At 38.9% G+C, this 11,424-nt stretch overlaps 1 long non-coding RNA gene across 1 annotated transcript in view; it reads right to left on the bottom strand.

The window, feature by feature from the left end:
* LOC110680470 overlaps positions 1-2,711 on the bottom strand; it is a 38,105-nt gene extending 35,394 nt beyond the window's left edge. Inside the window, exon 1 of the long non-coding RNA XR_002502889.1 lies at positions 2,629-2,711. This is a non-coding gene — a long non-coding RNA (uncharacterized LOC110680470). The remainder of the gene's footprint in view (positions 1-2,628) is intronic.
* Positions 2,712-11,424: the final 8,713 nt, after the last annotated feature.

An 11,424-nucleotide genomic window follows, 5' to 3' on the forward strand; every position in this document is an offset into this window, starting at 1 on the left:
AGCCACTAGTGCGACTATAGGGGACTATCTACTAATAGAACACTGATCCTATACGGAATGCAAACAATTTGATAAAGAAAAATGCATTAAATTGGCTTTATTTTCACATTTTCTAGAATTTCCCGGGATCCCGGGATTTTCCGGGAAATGGTAATTGTATTTCCCTTTTCCTGGGAAATCAAATCCCGGGAAATTTGAAAACTCTAGAACGATACAGACTGAAGCGGAAACAGCAAACCCACCTGTTCCGGGACAAAAAGAGCCGCTTGGAAGAGGTGGAATGCCAAAAAAAAAAAAAATGAGTCGCTGTACCGTTCTTAAGAAACGCGAAAGTTCTAGTAGAAGTTTAACGCATTCCGCAAAGGCTTTATAACGCGAGCTGAATTGTGCAGGAATAAGGATGGAAGCATCTCGATGAACGGACGCGAAGTGATCGAAAGGTAGAAGCAGCACTACGATGAACACTCGACTGGCGCAGAGGACACAGATACACAAGGACCAAGCATTGCAGAGTTCGCTCTCATTTGAGTATGAAGCACGATCAAAGCAAGCAAGGAAAAACATCCCGTCTGTTGCGGTCCACGATCGTCTATGTATCGCTAGTTGTAACAAGTCTGATAAATGGAAGTAGTGAACGAGAGCTCCAAAGAAAGAGCGATGATAAAATCCACTTTTCTCGCTTGTTTACCGTTTGGGGTAGGTGTTTTTTTTACTGGCACGATAAACAATCCACGAACTTCCAATAGCAATAGTGTCACCCAGGTTTGGAGCATGTTTAGAGGGTTTTTATCATGCACTACTATCCCCCCAATCTGATCAAAGTTGTAGCAGTATACGATAAACAGTCTCTCATAATGTGCAGCATATTATGATAGTAACGGAAAGCAATACGCGAGAGATTCTCTCAATTTTCTCAGGATTCAATCCCTGACAACGACAGTGAAAGTTTTTCCGAGAAGCTCAAAAGATTGATTAGAGCAACGATGGACGGTGTGCAAAAATGCGTGAATATCTCGGGCGAACACTTCAGTTCGTACGAATCCCGCCGGGGACTACGACAGGGTGATGGACTTTCGTGCCTGTTAGATATTGCGCTTGATCCGGACAATTTGTCTGCTTCGCGGATGACATGGATTTTAATGGAAGAATCACCCGCCTGAAACGCGAAGCAACAAGAGTCGGACTGATGGTGAATGCGTCGAAAACAAAGTACATGCTGGAAGGCGGAACTGAGCACGACAGAACACGCCTAGTAAGCAGTATCACGATAGACGGGGATTCTTTTGAGGTGGTTGACAAGTTCTACCTCGGATCCTTGATGACGGCCGACAATAACGTTAGTCGTGAAATACGAAGGCGCAGCATCTTTGGAATTTGTGCCTACTATTAAGTCCTCAGAAGAAACTGCGGTCAAGAAAAAATCACCCCGCACCAAATGCAGGATGTTCAATCCGCTCATTAGACCGGTAGTCCTCTACGGACATGAAACGTAGACTATGCTCGAGAAGGACCTGCAAGCTCTTGAGGTTTTCGATCGCCAGGTGCTAAGTGGTGATCTCCAGCGGCGTGCAGGAAAAAAGGTGTGCGGCTGCGAAGAATGAACCACGAGCCCTCCCAGCTCTACGACGAACCCAGTTTTCGGAAAGTGGCCAAAGCTAGAAAGATACGCTGAGCAGGACATGTTGCAAGAATGCCGGACAACAGCCCTGTAAAGATGGTGTTCGCCACGAATCCGGTCGGAACAAGAAGGCGAGGGGCACAGCGAGCTAGGTGGATTGACCAAGTGCACCAGGACCTGGAAAACGTGGGTTGAGGTCGAGGATGTGAAGAGGCGGCCATGCACCGAGTGAACTGACGATGTATTGTAAGCGAAGTTTTATCAAGTTGATTGATGTTGAAGCGAACAAATAATCGTGTAGTTATATTTTGTAGCATACATGTGAATAAACTCGCTTTTCGTACACAACATCAGTGCGGTGCTCCTGTCCGAGGTTTAATGCGTGACAGTTGGAAAGTTAACCAATAGATGTATTCTTTTTTCCTGTTTGGAAAAAAGTTTCTGAAAAATAGTTGAAACACTAATGAGGTAGACTTTAAGGGCTTTGGCTTGTATTGATACTGTTGCCCTTTTCCTTTGTTAGCCTATTCATTTGGAATTAAGATTTGGCATTAAATAATGAAACTCAATGATCAACTTAGAACCCTTTGTCCGTCAACTTTAACAATCAATAATGTACAGTCGAACTCTATCGAAACACAAATTAGACTTCGTCGTTTGTTGTTATCCACAGTAAAACTTTCTTCAAGACCACTGTTGTTTCCCACCAAAAAAAAAAACTACACGAGATTCACATCATATCCGCTCGCGCAAGCGTGTATCTGTCGCTGCTTCTTTTAGTTAGCTCATTTTCACGAAATCAATCTATTCGGCCACAATTCTGTCACAGCACTTTTCTTCCTCTTTTTCTCCTCTCTTCTTCTCAGTCATACACAATATACACCCTGGGGAGTCTCCGGTCACCTCGGACCACGGGAGCTTCTCTGCAATCTTGGTGGTTTGTCGTCGAAAAAAAAAACTGTCCCCACGTTTGTGTTTACTGTTGTTTCATAAGTGAAATTTTCACGCACGTCTTCGTCGTAAGTCGCCTAGGTTGAAACTTGCTGCGAGACCAGCCAAAAAAGAGACCCGTTTCTCGTGCAACTAACTTACTGAGACTGATGAACCGCTGAGTGACTGAGCTGACTCGATGGGTAGGAAAATTTATTTTCCTTCCCGTCCGCCTCCTCGAATGGCGAACTCGTGGCCTTTGTTCTGGAAAACTTGAGGCGACAGCGACACGCGCGCACGTTTGTTTCTTCCACCTTCACTTGTTCCGCTTTTCCGCTCAGCTGTACTTGAAATTTGCTTATCGAAGGGCGGATTTGCGTTTCCGAGTACGAAGTACGATGATCACTGGGAACAGAATCGACCAATAAAAGGAAAATCGAAACTTTTTCCCGGACCCGGACTGAGGAAAACGACTCGAGGTTGACGAGGACAAATCTCGAAGTGAAAAGGAAATCGTGTGGAAAAGGCTCGCACAGATGCACAGATGCTTACTTTCTTTTGTCCAATATGTTTGGTGGTCTTCTTGATTAAGCACTACATGTAGTAGAACAATAAAGGAAGAGATGTTTTGAACATTCGAGCGATAATTAAGACCAAATACTTGAAACAGTAAGGGGTCCATCGATGCCGGGAATGCGTCACATTCAATGTGGTGATATTTTTAGATTAGAAGCTATCCTATTTGGCTGTTTTCTTGGATATTGAGGGATATTGATAACGTGTTTTTCTATGCCATATTGGAAGCTGCACGAAATCATGGGCTAACTACAATGATTACCGATTGGAATTATCAAAAACCGACATCACTTCTCGACAATGTGTTAAGCTTTGGTTCGAAAATTGAGTGTTTGCGGATGTCCTTTTTATGGAATTTCTGATACGCTGATACGCTATTAAGGCAACTCAATTATAGCGGTTTTCCATATTATGAATTTGCCAACGATTATCAAGCTTTGATAATTAGTATTTGAATAAGCACCCTGTTCGACCTGATGCAAAGTGCTCTTCAGAAATTCGAGGAATGGTATCCGCAATATGGCCTTTCGGTTTACCCGTAAAAACATATATTGTTCTTTTTACAAAAAGACGAAACCTTTATGAAACGGAATTCGACCTTTACCTCTTTTTGGCACCGATATTAATGTAATTGATCAGATAAAGTACATCGGAATCATTCTATATATCTAGCTTTCCTGGATACCTCGCTTTGATTTCAGAGTCAAAAAAGTTACATGGCCTTCGGTCAATGCCGCCACTTTTTGTAGAACTTAGGGCCTGTTCTAATTTGTTTTGAAACAGGAAACACTTCAATAAGCCAAATTAAACACGGCACTTTATCATTATAAAAGCCAGAAGACTCTTACCATTTATGAGTACCGTAAAACGGGGTAACTTCGATAGTGGGAGACCCACAACATACTAAACGAAATAACAAATATTCTGTTAATCAGTTAAGCAAAACGAATGAGTATTAGTATGACACCCATTTTCACAAACTGGGACCAATTTTGTAATCCAAGCCAGAATTTTTCATACATCGTTAAATGCCTAGAGGTATGCAACGCCCTATAAATGTTCCGTAATTCATTCAATTTTTTTTGATTGATACTCCATTATCAAAATTACCCCAAAACAGAAAACCGGCTTTCAATCATATGAAAAATGATTTGTCTATTCAGAATAAATCTTTTGGCAATCTTTAAACTGCAATCGATAGTTAGGATACCAGTACTTGTTTTAAAAATATTAGTTATAATTCTTTGAAACAGCATGCATAACTTTTCAAGTTTTCTTCGAAAAAACTATCAAAGTTACCCCGTTTTACGGTACTGGATTCACTGGAGGAAAATCCAGGGAATCGTCGATCTACACATACTTCCACCAAATAACCAAGTGATATAACAATTCCTTATAGCAGGGGTTTTCAGCCTTTTTGGCTCGCGGAGCACTTTATGAAATTAAATTGTTGCATGGAGCACCTGTTATTCATATCCGTTTGAAATCTGATTTTTACACACTTTAATCAAGCCTGTAATTCCTACTTAAATTGTGAAGTGAGATTTACAGTCAGGGACAAAAGTTAAGTAACCAAATGCTGATTTTCCATACGAAATGCCCAAGTTTGGAGTTCTTTATCAGCTTTTGGTAGTCCTAATTGACTGACTATTTGATGATGAACTACACTGCCCATAACTGCATATTTGTAACATTCGACAAAAGTAGGCATTGAGTAAATGGGATACCAAGTTTGCATTTTACTGCAGTACGGGAGGAAAATAAAATTTCAAAAAATCATTAAAGATTCAAAAGAGCTTATTTGAGGCTGAAATTTTGTACAACTCATATCGCATATTGGGTGAGTAGTCAGAAAATAATTGTGATAGAAATTTCGTTGCTACTACATTATGATGCTCATGCATAATCTCAATGTGACTGTTATGCGGTTAGTATTGCCAATGAACAAAACAACTTGGTATTTTTTACGATTTTTCTAGAACAATCTCACAGATTTTAGTTAGTTGATCGAAAGTATATATCATTTGATGACTCTCCATGGTATTAACTCCAATTTGTCAAAAATGTCGAATGTGGCTGTTATGCAGTTATTGGCAGTACAAATAACCTGAATTTTGGAGAATTTATTACAATGAGTTTCAGAGTTGTTCGAAGTTAATGTAATAGAGTTATTTTTAATTTAACTCACAAACGATATATTGTGGGTGGTTGGTGTATCCTGTAAATGATTTCGCCGAGCAAACTAATCGTTCTTTTTTATCTTTGTTTTTCGTTAAATTAAAGAATCGTTCCCTTATTTAATACTGATATACTCGATTATTGCTTGATTTGTTTTCGAACAACTTTTCAAAACTGATTCAAAAATGACAGGAATGTAATGAATCGACTGAAGACAAAATTCCTGGTTATTTGTGGCTCGTCATCCAAAATTCAGCCGATTCGGACTACTAGAAGCTGAAATATAGAGCCCCAAAATTAGGCATTTTGTTCACTAAGTTTTGTCACTGACTGTATGTTGGTCGATCTTTCATTATTTTTTATTGCTATTTAATCTCTTAATGCCATTCTCAAAAGATGTTTTATATGATTTGGCAAGCTTTTTTATTTCAGAATTCAACTGTGCCAATTAGGCATCTTAGAGTTCACAAAAAAAGTTAACCACAAGTTCAACACTCAAGAAAATATTGGTTAAACCCGTGAAATATTCCTGATTTTGTATCACGGTGACACAATTTCGACTATTATCGGAGTTACCATCAGTGCATCAGATTCCGCTCATTAAAGGGAAATTATGTGTTCAAATATTTAATAAGAAATAACTATTGTGTCGATCAATAATATTTTTATGTCACAATGTAGCTTCAAGTATAGGTAATCAGCGGCAAAATAAAAGGAATTTGAAAAACTTTTATAAAAAAAATATATAATTGCATTTCATGGATTGGTCGCAATCAGCGAGTTACTAATCGATTAAATTTTCAGTGTAGTTGGTTGTTTGTTTTCTAAATTTGTACTCCTAATAATTTTGTAAGCCATACATAGGTTTGGCATAATTAAAAGCATTTTTTAAAGCACAAAGTAAAGATACTTTAAAGCATCGAAATAAATAAAATCGAAAGATTCGGATATAAACTGTAGAGAGCTCGAACGAAGTTAAGTTTATGATTCAACAATTAAGGCACCATTAGCACATTTCGGAGAAACAGAGGGAACCCATCATCGACGTCACGATTTGCAGCCCTTCAAGGATGGCGAATATGAACTTGGCATATTGTGACGGATACACCACCAAGTAATCTGCTACCATATTGGCCAACGGAACCTTGCAGCAACAATGGGAAAAATAATTAGCGAACGGAAGCTGACAACGAAAGCATTTTACCTGAGCCATGCTCTATATGGAATCGCAGGAGCAGGACCGACTTCGGCGACCTTCTGATTTTGTTTACTGTTTTCTGTTATTCTTTTTCTCTAATCGTATCACGATGACTACACAGATAAAAATATTTAAATTCCAATGTAGTGTAAACTGAGGCATACAGTAAAACTAAACCAAATTCATCATTTTTTACGGCATTTCGTTTAGTTTTCAACCAAAGATGCTTGAGTGTTACATGATCGGGTACATTTAAAGTGCATTTGATTGAAAAATAAGCGATTTATCGTTGACATTTCAATTTATTTTAATGCTCCAAATATGTCCATGAAAATAAACTTAAATCTCTACTGAATATTATTTTTGAACAACTACCAAAAAGCTAAACATTACATATACTTTGCAATTGGATTAGATGGACAAATTGATGTGAAGATTTGCGAAAAAGCTACACGTCTTCTCAGTGAGAATCGAACTCACGACTCCCCGATCTCTAGTTGGGGCGCGTTATCACTACGCCATGAGAGGACTCATGAACGCAGAAGTTAACCTGAATTCGATTTCAGCTCAATAATCACGTGGTCCTTTTTCCCAAAGTGCACCTCTTTCGGAAGAATTAGATGCCCATCCAAAAACAACGCTTTCTATATATATCCAATGCCTAGCCCGAGACGACCGGTTACGGAACATGAGTCCGCTGCTCGATTTTTTTTTAAGGTGCACTTTGCGAAAAAGGACCACGTGATTATTGAGCTGAAATCGAATTCAAGTTAACTTCTGCGTTCACGAGTCCTCTCATGGCGTAGGGGTAACGCGCCCCAACTAGAGATCGGGGAGTCGTGAGTTCGATTCTCACTGAGAAGACGTGTAACTTTTTCGCAAATCTTCACATCAATTTGTCCATCTAATCCAATTGCAAATTATATGTAATGTTTAGCTTTTCGGTAGTTGTTAAACTTCCACTCGGCTGGTTAGCCGTAAAACCACGATCCATAATTAAAAATAAGTATTATTTTTGCTTGTCGTTCTTCCGGCATTCGTACCACGTGATCAGCCCAGCGCAGCCTGCCGTGTTTTGTGTGCTTGACAATATCCACTTTATTATTTACTTGGCACAACTTGTGATTCATGCGACGCCGTCAGATGCCATTTTTTTTTGTTTACCGTCGTTGGGGGTGACAATGGGTCAAAAAGGGATGTGTACGAATTATTTATTGAATAACTATCGCAATTTAACTCCAATAAACTTCAAATTTGGTGTGTATGTACTTTGATGGTACATTAACAACTGTCCAAAACATTAAAGAAAAATATTTATTCACAGCGGCACCACAAGTGAATGAAAAATGACCCAATCTCACCCCATAGAGGGGGTGACATTGGGTCACTGTAATTGAAATAATTTGTTTTTGATAATATGGTTGCATAACCATTCACAACTGAAGAATATTGATGAAATACGATGCAAACAAGAAGAAAAGATATCTAAGATGTTTCACAAGTATGATAAACCCACTTAAAAGAACGATTATACCAAAAAACTGAAGAGCTATGAGAAAAAATATGTAAACACAACATTCATCGTCAAGTTGACATAAATTTTATATTTTTTTCCCTCGAATTGTCTTCAAAGTCTCATCCCCATTGCTATAAAGCCCATTCAGTTTCCCCAAAGGTGTACTGAAACAGTGATTATTTTAATTATTCGCAAATAGTTAAATTTCGGAGCGACATTCCACGATCAATACATTTCAGGCAGATGTTGACGTCATAATCACGATATTTCAGTGTTCCAACTCATTTGTACTTCCAGGAGGTGTTTCTATAATATGAAAACACTGATAAATAATTAAATTAAAAAAAAAAAACAATCCATTTGATAAAATTTTACGATGTTGCTGCGCACGAGACACAGTTGCTGGATTGAGAAGTTGTCAAAATACGTTGCATTATTATTCAATGTACGGAATCCTCAAGTAGACTTGTTTGATGTTTCAGAGATGCTCTATTTAGAAAGAACAAACACATCTTAATGTAAAAGAGAACTACCGGCACCGTAAAATGTCAAAAAAGTGGACTTGCAATTTCATTTACTGTCGTTCTTGCTTGACCCAATCTCACCCCCATTTTTGATGTTTTAGACACCGTACCGGAAAAAATAAAATTTTTGTTGAAAAATCAAATAGATTCCGGAAAATACGTGTGAAGTGTAATGAAAAGACTTTAAACCTTCTACTAATATAACGGTAGAGGTTAAAGTACATGCGTGATGCTTTGCACAGGAGAAATTTAATGTTGTAAATTTTATCTAATTTCAACATACAAGTTTATTGATATAGTAAACAAAAACTACTATTTCTAAAAATGTATATTGTGATGAATTATGTGTAATAATATGTTCCCTATCATATGAATTATTAATTTTAGTAATATCACCGTTATTAGCTGATATATTTCATAAATCATATTTTTCCGTTTTGACCCAATCTCACCCCCCAGATCCATTGTCACCCCCATCGACGGTACCACTGAGTATTGTTCGCAGCACTTTACGCTCAAAAACATCAAACACTTTCGGGTCGATTGGCATCCTTCAATCTATTTTAAACCTCGGGAATAGTGATGATTCTCTAGTTCGAGGCCAGTAAAACAAGCTAAGATAAATTATTTTGCGAAACTATGCATTTGAATACAATTTATTCGTGCTGTTCGGAATTTGAACCAAGGTGTTGTTGCATACTTTTACGTGAAAGCAATACTAAACAAGTTTAAATTAACAATTTTATCGGCACACCCAACAGCTAACAGTTTTACTTTGCGAATCAATTAAAATAATCACAAATATTTGCTAATTTATGCCTATCAGATGCATTTGAAGGCACTGTTGCCCTTAAGTGTTAGGAATATGAGACAAAACGGTACCAAGATAAACAAATTCTTCCATTATTTCAAACTTTTTGTTCAACATTGCTCTCGAAGGAGCTATTAGGAGAGCGAGCGTGCACAGAAGCGGTACCATCGTCACCCGGTCGCATATGCTCCTGGGTTTTGCGGACGATATCGATCTAATCAATATTGATCATCGAGCCGTAGAAGAGGCATTCGTGCCTTTAAAGAGAAATACAGTGAGGATTGGACTTACCGTCAATACCAGCAAAACAAAGTACCGTGGTGGTCGCATGGTTCCAATCATGACGTTGGTAGGTATTGAAATAACACACCACACTAGCCAGCAACTGTGCTGGCTGAGGTTTCTATTGTGTGGGCTTGTGTGGGCTAAACTTCCACTCGGCTGGTTTGCCGTAAACCACGATTCATAATGGATTACCTGCTTTGTTCTTGCCAACAGTTGATCAGCAGGAGTTTTCTCGTTTCATTTTGTATGGAAAAAAGGCATCTAACTTGAGATAGCTCGTAAATGAAGGATTTAATAGAAAAAATATTTGGTAGGCGTCCTACCGGTACCAACTATTTTTTTCGGAAATAGTTCCCAATTTTGAGAAATAATTCGTTGGATGCATTTCGCCACACAAATATTTTTCGCGTTTCCTTTTAGCGATTTTTCGTGCTATGTGGTGAGTCGCGAATCAGACCATGCATGTAACCCATTAAAAACAAGTATTTATCGAGCAACGGACTCATGTTCCGTAACCGGTCGTTTGAGAACGTCGCGACCCATTGGAAGCCCACACAATAGAAACCTCAGCCAGCACAGTTGCTGGCTAGTGTGGTGTGTTATTTCAATACCTAAAAAATAATGCACTCTCGGGCTAGGCGTTGGATATAAACAGAAAGCGTTGTGTTTCAATGGGCATCTAATTCTTCCGAAAGAGGTGCATTTTGCGAAAAAGGACCACGTGATTATTGAGCTGAAATCGAATTCAGGTTAACTTCTGCGTCCATGAGGCCTTTCGTGGCGTAGAGGTTACGCGCCCTAACTAAAGATCAGTGAGTCGTGAGTTCGGTTCTCACCGAGAAGACGTATAACTTTTTCGCAAAACTTTACATCAATTTGTCCATTTAATTCAATTGCAAAGTATATGTAATGTTTAGCTTTTCGGTAGTTGTTAAACTTCCACTCGGCTGGTTAGCCGTAAACCACGATTCATAATTAAAAACAAGTACTGTAATTTTAGTAAATTACAGTCTAATCTCAACAGCTTGTCCATAGTTGCTGATGGGTAATCTGTTCTCAGACTCTTTCCACCAAGATGTTGTCTGTCAGCTTCACGGTCATTGCACATGACGGGAGATGGCGCAGTTTTTCTCTGAACGTCATTGACAGTTTCGTAAAATTTCCACATATCATTTTGTTCCATGTTGTTTTGCGCCTCATCCGTCATATATCCTTCACACTGCTTTTTCTTTCTGCGGTGCATGCTTTTCCTGGCCGCTCTCTATTTTGTCGTTTACCAGACACTAACATCAGGCTTCTGATAACATTCTTCTCATCCGTCACCTTCTGGCATTCCTCATCAAACCAACCATTTCTGGCCCAAGGCTTGAACTCGAAATTGTCAAAAATGTCGAATGTCACAAATTCCCCGAAAAAATCACTAGTTACGCTTGCAGATCTGAAGACCTGTACTTCAAGGATGTTTTGGATAACATTCAATTGTCGTTGAAGTTCAAACTTGGTACAACCTAACTATATGAGCATGTATGGATATTATCTAGTTTGCAAGATTCTGAAAGGTCACTCGTTATCCTTGTAGCTCTGATGAACTATCCACGTAGCTCGTGGCAGTGATGCATTTTGAACTGAACGCGATTCAAAAGTGAACGGATCCCGAGCTGAATTCGCACGAGAACGCAGTAGTCAAAGAACTTACGAGCAAGAGCCTGCCGTTGCTCAATGACGACCCGTTCAGTTGGCAATTATGATCGGAGTTCTCACTTGGAAAATGAATCGCCGTAAACATTC

This window comes from Aedes aegypti, unplaced genomic scaffold (genome assembly GCF_002204515.2).
Source record: "Aedes aegypti strain LVP_AGWG unplaced genomic scaffold, AaegL5.0 Primary Assembly AGWG_AaegL5_hic_scaff_1458_PBJ_arrow, whole genome shotgun sequence".
In the NCBI taxonomy this organism is placed as follows: domain Eukaryota; kingdom Metazoa; phylum Arthropoda; class Insecta; order Diptera; family Culicidae; genus Aedes; species Aedes aegypti.